Raw genomic sequence first — 12,877 nt, 5'->3', positions numbered from 1 at the left:
TCTCTCTTAATACAAGACTTTTATGGATTTATTTTAAGAACTCCAATATGAATTTTTGTGACACAAACTATGTCATATAACACAAAACAAATACTGTACACCAATATCTATTTAGTATGATATGCAAGTGCCTGTACAGCAAGCTTTCCTCCAATGCAGATTCAATTATATGTGTGAAAATAAAGTAAAATAATAATCTGCATAATCCAAAAAAATTTATTATATACAGTCTGCCAGATACCCTGTAGTAGCACAAAAAATTCCACTTCTGTTTAGAAAGTTAAATTGATAATTCCTGCTCATGCTGTATCTGACATGACAGAGTTCAATGCCTAAATTTGTGTTAATATTCTGTTTTAATAACTGCCATTAAAGTATTTCATTTACAAAGTCCAAATTTCCATTGAAATTTTAATTTAATACTTAAATTTCTGGTGAGATTTTTTTATTATATTACAAAGTTTATTCATAAACAAATGTCAAAGCAGTATATATATTAATTTATAATTTACTTATTTGACTTTGCACACCTGAGTCCCTATATCCCCACTAATTACTGGAGGCCCCTGTATATTATTGCAGCATTTAAATGTTTGCATTACCAAAATCCCATGTACACACTTGTTAAGTGCAGGCCAAAAGAATTTTTTTTATTGACTTGTAATCCGTCGCAGTAAAATCAAATTAACTTTCGCACTAAAACTTGAAACACTGCAGCTTCTACTGGTCTACTTCATTCCTTCATATGTTCAGACCAGACCCACACAGGAACATGTATCAGTCATTCCATTCTGATATTCCAAAGATATTTGAGACTACTTTATTGCATCTTAAAATGGTGATTTCAATGAATGAACTACCAATAAATCTCATTCTAATGGTTTTATAACAAGTAATAAAAAGGCCTAAATTTTAATTGTGACACCTTACTTTAAGGTAGAGTATTAATTATTCTGTTGACTCATTAATACAAACAACAGCAGAACAATATTAAATCGTGCAAATTAAACTATATTAACTGCAAGAATTAACTATTCATTTAAATTAAATTTTATACAAAAACACACGCCAGTAACTAATTTAAAATGTGTAGTTATCACCTTTTCAACTTCGCCTAGATTAATGTGCGTGCTTCTTAAACTGAGAGGAGTCAAAGCATCTCCTGGCGTTACCTTATAAAGGGAGATGATCACCAACATTGCATATTTTTGCACAGCCCTCTGAAGGCTAACCACTGGATTTATGCATTTTTAGTGGCATTTCATTTCTTCCAGGATCTACAAATAATTAAGTCACAACAACATGAAACTAAAGGAGTAGCCTCCCTTCTCATCTTATCTCTCCAGACAGAACTCATTCATGCATTTACAACTGATGGCATGAGAAATCTGTAAAATACTTTCTTCCACCATTTAGCAAATTTTCTGTCATGTGATCACCTACATCCAAACCTCCCATATAATCACTATTAAACAAAACTGCCTTTGGACAAGGTATTTTGCTGCCATCCCTCAACTTGCACTTTGCTATTTCTAAATCACTTGTGTGGCAGTTACTTATAACAATTACTTCCTTAGTACCTTACCATTTCATGGCCACTGTACCTGATTCATTTACCAAGAACATAAAGTGTTCTCTTTTATAGATTTCTGGAAACTCTGCAACATGTTTCCTTGTTCTCATGCAGATTCTAACAGCTGGATAAGGAAATGTGTCAAGCACGCTGGTCGATTTAAAATCTGCCAAAATAATTTCTTCTTTCCAGTAGACTCCTTCATGATGTCCAACCTTTCAATAGTGCACTGTGATATGAGCATAAACTACTGGGAAACACTCTGAGGAATGTCTCTAATTCTGATAAGCACTGATTTAAATGTTTGCATGAATAATGGATTAGATTTTCTGGCTTGAAAATTGTCATCTGTGTGAACAGAGTGTATGCTTGCTTACAGTAGCAAGAGGAGTATCATAATTCCTACCAAACTGTTATCAGCAGTGGAAGATACAGTAAAACCCCTCTGGTTGGACACCCCTCTATATTGGACACTTTTAATTGGAACCAGCGAATATCCTATAATTTTACGTGTCCACAACATCCTATATCTTGGACACCCCTTTATCCTGGAACTTGTCACCCCTTTTGTTGTAAGTTGGACAGGTGCATGCATGCACTTAGTTTCAATGCTTTTATGGGAACTGTTTACAGTTAATATTTTGTTGTTTTGAATTTCTGACTGATGAATGCCTTCTACCTGAGGGTGTGAGACATTGAACACATCATTGGAATGCAGTGAAAGTGAATAGTTATTCTTTTGTTAAACACCTCACTTGAGTTTTAACTTTGTCAGTACTGTGCTTTCAACTGAGTTAAACAGTGTTAACAGAAATTGGAAAGGTATGCTTTCGCTCATAATCAACCAGGAATGGTTGAAACCTTATTCGGATTGCGGCAAAAATTAGAAAGAGGATGGCAAATTCCAAGATAAAAGCAAAAGAGCAGTGTTTTGTGACGGACCTTTTTACAAGGAATAAGTGACATCATATGTTGAGCTACTGCCATAAGTACAATTAAACAAAATACATTCTGAATATTTAAAATTTCACTGAGGCTGTGGTATAATGTGCAACCATGAGAATGGGTTTCAAAAGATTATTATTATTGTCATTAATTCTTAATTCAAGCAAGCCTACAGTAGTTAGATTACGTAAGTAAATAGATTGCATTGTCGGTAAACTTAAAGTATTGGTGCCCTTCCCGTTGAGTTTATCCATGCAAGTTTAGTTTACTGAAAACAAAATTTGTAAAAATTTAATTTACCCTTTTGATTTTTCTTATAAATAATTTCCCTTTTGGAAAGGGCTCCATAATACTATACAATTACCACATTGTCAGTACACCACAATTTGAAAGGCTGATTTTCCCCTTTCCCTCTATCCTGGACACCTCTGTAAGTAGGACACATTATCGTGGAACCGCAAGTGTCCAAGTTAGAGAGGTTTTACTGTACTTGTAATTCTTTTAAACCAACAACACCACCCGAATCAGAAAAGTCAGAAACACGCCTGTGCTCATAGTCTGGGTCACTGTCACTGATTTTACCGCCTTTCATTCTCACGTGGGTAGAGAATAACACTGTGTGTAACTGCAAACCGTTTTGAACACAATGAATATGAACTATCAAACCATCTAACCGCTGCTTAGAACAGAAGTGCATGATACTGGATTGCTACTCAGCATACAAACTCATTTCACAGTTTGTTAGCAAAATTGTCCTATATTTATTCCATAAAACAAAGGGGTGCAACATCTTATTCAGTATTTGTTTTCAGGTAACATAAGCTCCGTGGTAAAAATGTTGGAACTTACATAACCCTCTACGCTAATTCTTGGTTTTTCTTGCTTGTCACTTGCACTCTCAGCTCATTGTCCATTCACTAGAGCAACATGTTTCAGTCTGTGGCCACCATTACATTCAAATTCCTGCTTTTATGTCATTGCTACCAAAAGTCATTTTTGAGTAGTTAGACTCCTGCTTCGTATGTGGGAAGCCCTGGGTTGAAATCGCAGCCTGGAGATTGCCTATCCTGACTGAAGTGTTTGCAGTTTTTCTCAGTCCTTCAAGGTAAATGCTGAGATACTACCTTAAATTATGCATGACCGCTTCCTTCATTTCTCTCTCTTTGTCATCAGTCTTCCGAGTGCTTTGATGAGGTCCTCCATTTTCATCTATCTTGTGCCAGCCTCTTCATTTCCACATATTTTTTTACAGCCCACATCCTCAAAAATCTGCGTCACATATTCCAATCTTTGTCTCCCCTTCAACTGTTCCTTCCATTACCAAATTAACCAATCCTAGGTGTCTCAAAATGTGTCCCACCATCCTACCTCTTCTTCTAGTAACATTTCCTTCGCCTATCCTATTTAAAACCTGCTCATTTCGTACTTTAACAGTCCACTTAATTTTCAACACCCTTCTATAGCACCACATTTCAAAAGCTTCTATCCTTCTTTCTGGCTTTCCCACTGACCATGTTTTGCTTTCTTATAGCACTATGCTCCAAACATATAACTTCAAAAAATCTATCTTAATTCCAGGTCAATGTTTTCTTCATTTACAATTCATTATTCATTGTCATCCTCTCATTCAACATTACATGGTATGAGCTACAGAACCTGCGTCACTGAATGAACTATAAATAAATATGTCATTGCACTGGTGATCATATTGTCTCCTTCTGATGTCAAAAACTAATGATAGAATAATAAGTTTAAAACGTTTCCACTTACTTAGTACAGTGATGATGAATACTGATCATGCAGGGAGCAAGGACCTCTGAAACATTGGTAATCTTCTACCAGACTATACGCCTCTACAGCCCAGAAGACAGCAATCTTCAAGTCCATTGTGTTTTTGATCTGTAAACAAAAATGTTTAAATTAGTAAATGTGATATGTGCATATGATGTGGAGTAGTCGAGTATTACCTTACCTGAGTTGTGGTAAGTCATTGTACAATGATGCATTTATCTTATTAGGAGTGAAGGCGGTTTACTATGTTGTGTGTGCAGCATTTTTCCACACTGTTCAGAAATTTTGCTAATAAAATAGACAGATGCGTCATACCTCACATCATTCTGGAACAAAGGACCACAACACAAACAACTCAGATAATGCAACACTCTTACTAATACACACCATATACACATATAAATGTAAAAATTTTCTGTTTACAGATGAAAAACACACCAGCAACGACCAATCTCTGCAAAACCATTTTCAATTAAACCTTTAGCATAAACTTTTTAACCAGTTCGAAAAGTTTTAACATATACAGTTGTCTTCATTTCTTAACATCGAAAGGAGAAAATACAATACAGTAAAGACAAAAGCAACTCAACCTGATGTCGATCACGTGTATAGAAAGTGAACAGTGTAAAGTTATCGAATAACAAAAACCAATACTCCACAAAACACACAGATTACTACACTACCACTGCTGTAATTTACATAAAAATTTGCTTACTGTGATTAAGACAGTAGAATATAAAATTATCCTTACAACAGACTCTTGAGTGTAATGACTTTAGCCTTCCCACCATTACAATTCTTCTTGAGAAACTGCTGCTTCCCGCCTCTTCCCACTAAGCAAACGCCGCCATTCCATCTGATGGCGTTACCAACGTAAGACTATTACAGTTCTGGGGTGTAGCGTTAGGACTGCAAGGCGTTACAACCCAGAAGACCGTGCGAAGCACAAATTCTACTAATAAAACTAATATATGTCACACCTAGTTTTAGGGCTGAGTTGGACCACATTTCTCACACCGGACATTACTGAATAACTCTTGCGACAAATGTGCCAGGTTAGTATCGAAGGTGGTAAGAGTGTGTACTGTGTATCTGACAAGGGCGTAGTCCGGTTGGTCATGTCGAAACCTCACCTGAAATTTTGCTCATCAACAGAGCCCATCTAGTAATGATTGTGCACAAAATTCCAGCTGCTGATACGCTGTGCAAGGGTGCGAAAAAATTGCTCAAAATTCGAATATATATATATATATATATATATATATATATATATATATATATATATATATATATATATTTACAATTCGCGCATGCGTCCGACGGCAGTGCGGCCTAGTAGTGGCATGGTATTCACGGGTACAATGCAACGAATAGCGTGGGGCCAGGCGCTGAGAATTTAGTCTCCGAGGAGCTAGAAGCTTCTGTCTGCGCAGAACAAGCCAAATGCGAAATAGATAATGTGCAAATAAACCTTTAATTCGATGTTCGTGGTGTTAATTGAATATGAGCGTCAAAAATAACGAGAAAATATAAGTAGTTCTTAAAACGGATTTTTATTTAATAGTCTAACAAAGCAGCATATAAAAATTAAAATCATTATCTATCCGCTTAATTAAAGAATATAGTACGACTAATGTAGCGAAACGTCTATTTTCCTACGTTGTATATTAGTACATGTACGTAGTAGGCCAGGGATGAGCGATGAACTACTTTGAAACCCCTTCCCACTCATAAATTATCATCCTCTGACGCCACATAAATACTCAAGCTGCTCTTAATTGTTGTCTGGTTACGTAACGATGCAGTTTCAAATTCACAGGTTCTACAGAACCGAATGAGACAGATGGCATGAATACAGACGACTGTTGGAATGGGCCAGCCGTAGCATTCGCATGCAAAGGCGGCAAGAAACCTCATTCAAGGTACCACTAGACCTAGATGTTTGATAATGTGAATAAAAAAAACACTATCTGATACCAAAAGCTGCATGTCAGTCAATACTTTGAGTCTGCTGAGAATTCAATATTTACACCATAAATATTTTAAGTAATTTTCCTTCAAAACAATTCAATGCTAACCCTTATTGCTCCAGAGACCAAAATCAAATGACCATTAAAATCCGTACAGTGTTTCTCTAGTTGTTACACGCTGACAAACGAATGGTCGGACAAACATGGCGAAGTTAACAGGATCATTTTTTTAACTTTCATTGCAAGCACGCTAACCGAAAATAGTTGAGATATAAATGAAAATGACCATCAGGAAACAGGAAAGTGAGCTTACCCACAAACGTTGGTTCAATACTAACTATTAGACTGAACACATGTTATACCAGTCCCAGAGCCGGAATGCATCCACATCAACTGCAAGGCTTAAAACCAAATGACAATGTATTACACCATTAAACTTTCAATTAATCTGCTTCAACACTCTGTTAAAAAAAACGTTCACTTCTACACACCATTCTTCCATTCATTCTTCAATAAAAGCCTCAATGAAAATAACTGGTTTCAGTGTGGGTTTATGCCAAATGCTTGCTACTGAAAAGACCTATATGGGAGGATAATATTAAAATGGATTTGAAAAAAGTGTGTGAAGGTGTTGACCACATTCCACTCACCGGAAGACAACAGCATTCAACAGAAAATTTTAAATCAACACTGCAATTAACTTTCAGGTTCCATAAAATCAAGGCATTTCAACTTGTCAAGGAAGCAACAAGTTTAAGTTTTTGTCAGCTGAGTATTTTGAGTTTCCTGTAAAGGAAGTTGATACCTTCTGACATTTCAGAAATGTAGCGTCAAGGATTACTGCAACACCTGATGTGTTTAACAATACCTTACTGTCAACAACATTAATCTATAATTCTTCTATAGAAGTAGAAATGTAAGTGTTGAGAAATGCAAATGCTATTTTACTGTATGTGCTACCTGTTTTGAAAAAGAAGTTTTCTACATATTACACAAGTTAACTTTGGACACTTGGCGTTTCACCTTAACATTACTCCATTATTTCCAGATGGTCAGTTTAAATAAATGTAAATTTAGTGACCACGTTTTGGTTACTTACCAATGACAATCCAGTGACCATACAGAGTTCTCTTACAAGCAAAATATACAAATTTAAAACCAAATTATGAACAAAATAATACACATCAACTGTGGTCAGCAAGACCACAAGGTGTCACAACCACCTAGAAGACCACACAGCATCAAAACCAATACAGTCAACATCTTCACTGCCAAGAGAACCTCAAATCTTAAAGAAATACACCCACAGAAGTTAAATTAGTATCAGTATGAATTAGCCCCTTCTCAGATGCTCAATATGACCTTGGTAGATAATTCCAACAGTATCCAAAGATTGTGTCCCAAACTTTTTGAAAGTTTTCTTGTGTGTTCTACTGATGCAGTGGTTCTGACTGACATTGCAGTCATATACAAAAATACACCAGAAGTGAGATTCAAAGATCTAGGGAGCAATGGTTCTGAGCTTTATGGTCAATCAATCTTTCAGAAACCACTTATCAACCTTCTTGAACTAATGCATTTTCCAACTCAGGAAATAAAACGTTCTGAAATGTATCAAATCTGGAGCTAATTTAAATTCAAGAAGACAATACTGCTAGTGCACCATGAGAAGTCTGCTGGGAGTGAGGTGGACATAAGTGGTTATGCTATACTCTTTAATAAAATATGTGTCCACACATGAAACACAATATACTGCACGAAAGCAGAAATATGCAGAGAGCACATGCAAGTAAGATCACCCATTCTACCACTCCTGCTTCCCAGCAGACTTTTTGAAGAGCATTTACAGTAATTTGTTCACAAAATTATTTTAAAAGCGTACTCTTTCTTTGGAAAAACCCAAGCACCTAGCAATTTTTAACACTACTAATCTGCAAATACTATAAACTCAAACTTACTTTGTGCTATGTAACGTAAACCCATGATCCGCATTAGCAACTGCTTCACTCATTCTACTCAGCTACATCACACCACCTCTTTAACACCTGCTAGGCATGTTTGTGTTAGACTAGAGAAGATAAATACTTTCACACTCATACCAAGCCACTCTCAATTATTCATGATGCTACTTGTGCATGAGCAATGTCAGTAACAAATACTGGGATGCAAATAAGTGTGCTACATAAGCAAGTACAGCAAAGAATTTTACTGAAAATAATCAGGGTATGTTACACATTGCACTGATTTGCACATTAGCCTATTTGAGATGGCATAAGTCAGCAGGATCACTTGTGTTCGATTCCCAGGAAAGGCAGGGCTATATTTCTACATCACCACATCCTGATTAACTACAAGGCCAGCGCAGCCTCTTATTCAATCAGTACGTGCAAAAAATTAGTACATGATGCAAAATATAGATCTCATTAAGATCTACATTTTCTACACAAGAAGTATGTTAATATGGTGAATATTTTACAAAATACAGACACATTATTTCTCAATGGGTGCAGCGTGATGTGTGTAGTGCAATTAGCTTTACAAAAATACATCTCTATCTGCAATAAAGTAAAATCAATACAAGTAGGCATATAAAATAGTAGGGAACAGTGGAAAATACATGTATGCTACCATTTCACACTTTTTAAGCTAACTCACAATTGCAGAACGAAACATTTGTAAATACTCAGCTAATACATGTGAACCAAAATACTGTGCTATAAAACATTAACTTTTATAGTAAACAAAATTTAATGGCATAAGCTTACCAGATGACGAGTGAACTCCTCGATTTTTCATTCAGCTTCTGTTGGTCCCTGAAAACAAATTACAACCACTGATAAATATTGTATCATGTCCTTAATATGCTCCTTCGTAAAATAAACACAAGACTACATTCCAACTTCCTGAGACCATATGAACAGGATAGCAATGTATTAACTGTCTGATGTGTATTCAGGAGGGATCTAATTTAAATCACGGCTGGAGTAACAGCTATACTACTTGAGATTCACATGGTGATAAATATGATGGTAGTCATCTCATAAAATGCAGCATAAGGTAGTATGGTAGACATTGAATGCTGGAATAGTACTTTAACACTTCTTGTTGACATTTAAATAGCCTGCTGCTCTGCTTTCACTTACATAATTTGTTATTAACAACTTAAAATATAAAGGCTAAGTAATGACAAGTTTATCTCCTTGTTGATCACAACAGAAATCTTATCTCAAAAATAAGATCTCATATTCCAAAAGACAAGACAAGACATGAAAACTAAATGACAGGATTGGTGGATTAGTGAGTGTGGTCACTTTCAAAATATTTGCCTCTACCTTCACACACACATTCAGCCTCTGACATGCCCAAAAGCACTGCTAGAAATCAATTCCTAAATGTCTTTACATCTTATAATAATTTCAAATGATACCCTTTCAATATGTTTAATTTTAGAAATATGAACATTAAAAGGTCACCAGGGTCAAATCAGATGACTCACCAAAAATCAGTTTTCTCAAGTGCTCTATCTGAATACACTCTTATTAACTCAAAATCCCCCTCTCCAGCTATAGGTTTAGTTTTTTTCAATGAATATATTGCCATAAACTTTTCAAAACTTGTAGGTATACTGGCAGACTGTTCTGAAGGAACTAATCCAAAACGAAAAACTACTTTGATATTAAAAAAGCAAATATGACTTCAACCTCTGATTTTGAGCACTGAGCCCTTCTTCTGGTCTTCCAGACCAGGGCTGTGGAGTCAGAGTCGGAAACAATTTTAGGTGGAGTTGGAGTCGGTAAAAATGTACTGACTCCAACTTCGATATAAAATCTTAAGAAAATATTATTTTAACGCTTTTGCTACCGTGTGAGCCGCTGGTGGCCTCACTTATGGAGATTCAATGACGTGTTGAGTCACATGGTGTGGGAATAATTCTTTGTAACATTGGCTCTGGTACCTTAATAATATAAACTGTCTACAAATCAACCGATTTCTGCAATAACCATTCGACTTATATTTAAATATAGGTTATAAGTCTAAAAAGTAGCCTGATGATTCACGTGGTGGTGATGAAATCTCTTATGGTACAAATTTACCATTTAAGTAGGTTTATCATTATTAATACATATGGAGGTTTTATGAAGGATTCAGAGGTTTTAGTACCGACTCCACAGCCCTATTCCAGACTGTGTATTTCTCCACTGAAAACTTTGGCATTTTATTTCAAGCCATACAGAAAGATCATGCCTCATCAAAAGTATAGTGACAAACATTTCTCAGTATTTGTTACTTTCTTCCAAATTTAAGAAAGTTTTTTTAAGGCCACCACACCTTTCATCATCTGCAACATCATCCCTTTTGCCTTGAAATAATTCAACCCACACAAAAGCCAGTATTCTCACAACTGCTTTTAATAAATTTGCTGTTAACACTTTGTAAAATTGAAACATATTTATTTCAAGTTTGACAAAATTTTAGAACTGATGCTATTCGAACAATCATTAGAGGCATAGCCTAACAGCACAAAGGAGGTGGTGACATGAACCCCACAAATATTAGACGTGACTCTTAGAAACTTACTAAATTACGCTCAAATATAAAATTCTAATAAGAGGCAACACAGAATTCAAAACTGATTTTTCTAGTATCAAAATTAACTATTTATTAGAAATGAAATTACATGAAGCTGAAGACAATAATGAAAATGCAGAGTATAAGTACAGATGAGCATACAGACATGACAGCAGATGCGAGCATTTAGTGAATACAAAGATACATTCCCTAATTTCCAGAATATTGTGAGCTCAACAAATCTCAGTCTTTTAAGATGTTCTGATATACTATAAAACATCAACTAAAGTGTTTATGTCAATCAGGCATTTACCTCAGTGCTTATACTTTGAACAACTGAATCTGCACAATGGAATTAATGAGTACAACTTGTAATATTATGAAGAGATTCCACTAGACACTTATTACACTTAAAATTGTCAAAATTTCCTTTTAAAGGAAAATTCATAGTGCCTATAAAACCAAAAACTTAGACATTTTAGTATTATGACAGAACAATCAAATAGTTCTGCCACATGTTAACAATTTATTGTCCCTGTTAGAATCCCAAGAACTGTTTGGCATATGACTGTTGAATCATACTTTCATGGACATGCATGCAAACACACATATACATTTTTTTAAGAAATTGGCAATACTAATGAGTTTGTACATGTTGGATCATGTGGCTATGTACATAACTGTGAAAACTCAGATTTCCTGCCATACAATATTAATTGAGAACTCCTCATCTCAAGTGCCTCTGTTAAATGGGAGGGTATGTTATGCCTTAAAAACAAAGTTATAATCCTTTAAATATAAAAAGGAAGATACTAAACATATACATAATTAATTTACTTCAAAGCTCATCAATGACCAAAAACAAATGATAATTCACTAAAAAATCCAACTAATAACCTCAGATTATCTTCTGTGCATACACTTCTGTTTTGGACTAAAATCAGAACTGCAAAAACTTTTATTTCAACAAAGATTAATGCAAAAATTAATAGTTTAACATTTCTTTTACCTTCGTTTGATATGTAATTCCATTACATAGTTTTCTAGCAGAGAAAATAAAAATGGTAAATATTTACAAACAAAATCTAGAATAGTTGGTAAATGCAATAAACAAAACTATAAACTTGTGTTTGGCAGAAAATTTGTTATAATTGGTCATAATTGTTTTTCTTACCCTCCCTCATTAAACACAATTAATAATCATTCTACAATAAAAAGTAAATAAAGTAAAACTATCCCACTACACACCATACACGTGCTTGAGGGGAGAGTAAATAAACCTCATACTCATTCTTTCTCAACATCAGCACTAGATGTGGTGAATGGTCAGCATCACAGCCCAGCCGAGCTTTACCCCTAGGAAACGACCATGATACCCACTGAATAAAAGGCTGAGTGGGCCCCAGAGCCAGTCTGGACATAGAGACTAGAAAAAAACCCTGTGCCCCAGTCAGAGATCAAACCCTGATCATCCAGTCTGTAGCTACTCACTATTCTGACTGAGCTACCCTGCCACCCAATCATTCTACAATCCTTAATTTAAGCCACCTAATGTCAGCTGCTGTTCTTATATGGTGTTATAATAAAAGCATTGGCTTTATTACATTACAAATCATTTTACATAAAGTGGTAATAATTTTGGCTGGTATATTACATGTTATCTTATCTTCTTATAAACCTGTGAACCATAGTTCTATGAGTCCTTTTCATCAGTAAGGAGAAAAATAATTAAAAGAATGAGATCAAAACCTTACAGTAATGAATCAGGATCACAGATTTATGAACTCAGTGTCCCTCTGTGTGTACTAATATAAGTGACTGGCAAGAAGGTTAATAAAAACCAATTTCAATACAATTTAGGCACACACATGAGAAGAATAAAAATGAGACTGCAACCAAAAATACCAATACTGTATTTTAATTTGACCAATCCTAGCCCTTATTTTCCATCTAAAAGCATTTGACCTATAATAATATATCACATCACAGAGAAATAGTTTTACTGATACATCAATTGCTTAAACATTAC

General features: G+C 35.1%; 1 protein-coding gene and 1 long non-coding RNA gene across 12 annotated transcripts in view; one reads left to right on the top strand and one right to left on the bottom strand.

Moving 5' to 3' along the window:
• Positions 1-12,877, top strand: part of LOC147870927 (uncharacterized) — a 474,306-nt gene that overhangs the window by 87,437 nt on the left and 373,992 nt on the right. The gene's annotated exons all lie outside the window — the stretch shown is intronic.
• Positions 1-12,877, bottom strand: part of LOC147870932 (uncharacterized) — a 40,379-nt gene that overhangs the window by 22,913 nt on the left and 4,589 nt on the right. For 4 of the 11 annotated variants that reach the window (XR_015533027.1, XM_087341672.1, XM_087341669.1 and 1 more), the window contains exons 2-3: positions 9,045-9,092; positions 4,289-4,635 (exon numbers count right to left, since the gene is read on the bottom strand). The gene's annotated coding sequence lies outside the window, so the exon portion shown is untranslated. Of the gene's footprint in view, positions 1-1,172; positions 1,278-4,288; positions 4,636-5,024; positions 5,166-9,044; positions 9,093-12,877 lie in introns of those variants that run through there. The other 7 variants (XM_087341659.1, XM_087341658.1, XM_087341660.1 and 4 more) reach the window with 7 other exon arrangements.

The sequence above is a fragment of the Zootermopsis nevadensis genome, unplaced genomic scaffold (genome assembly GCF_977971745.1).
Source record: "Zootermopsis nevadensis isolate Lab colony 2312 unplaced genomic scaffold, Znev_1.0 Znev_ptg000083l, whole genome shotgun sequence".
Taxonomy (NCBI): domain Eukaryota; kingdom Metazoa; phylum Arthropoda; class Insecta; order Blattodea; family Termopsidae; genus Zootermopsis; species Zootermopsis nevadensis.
Note: the sequence above shows the minus strand (reverse complement) of the source record. Positions and strands in the feature narration are given on the sequence as shown.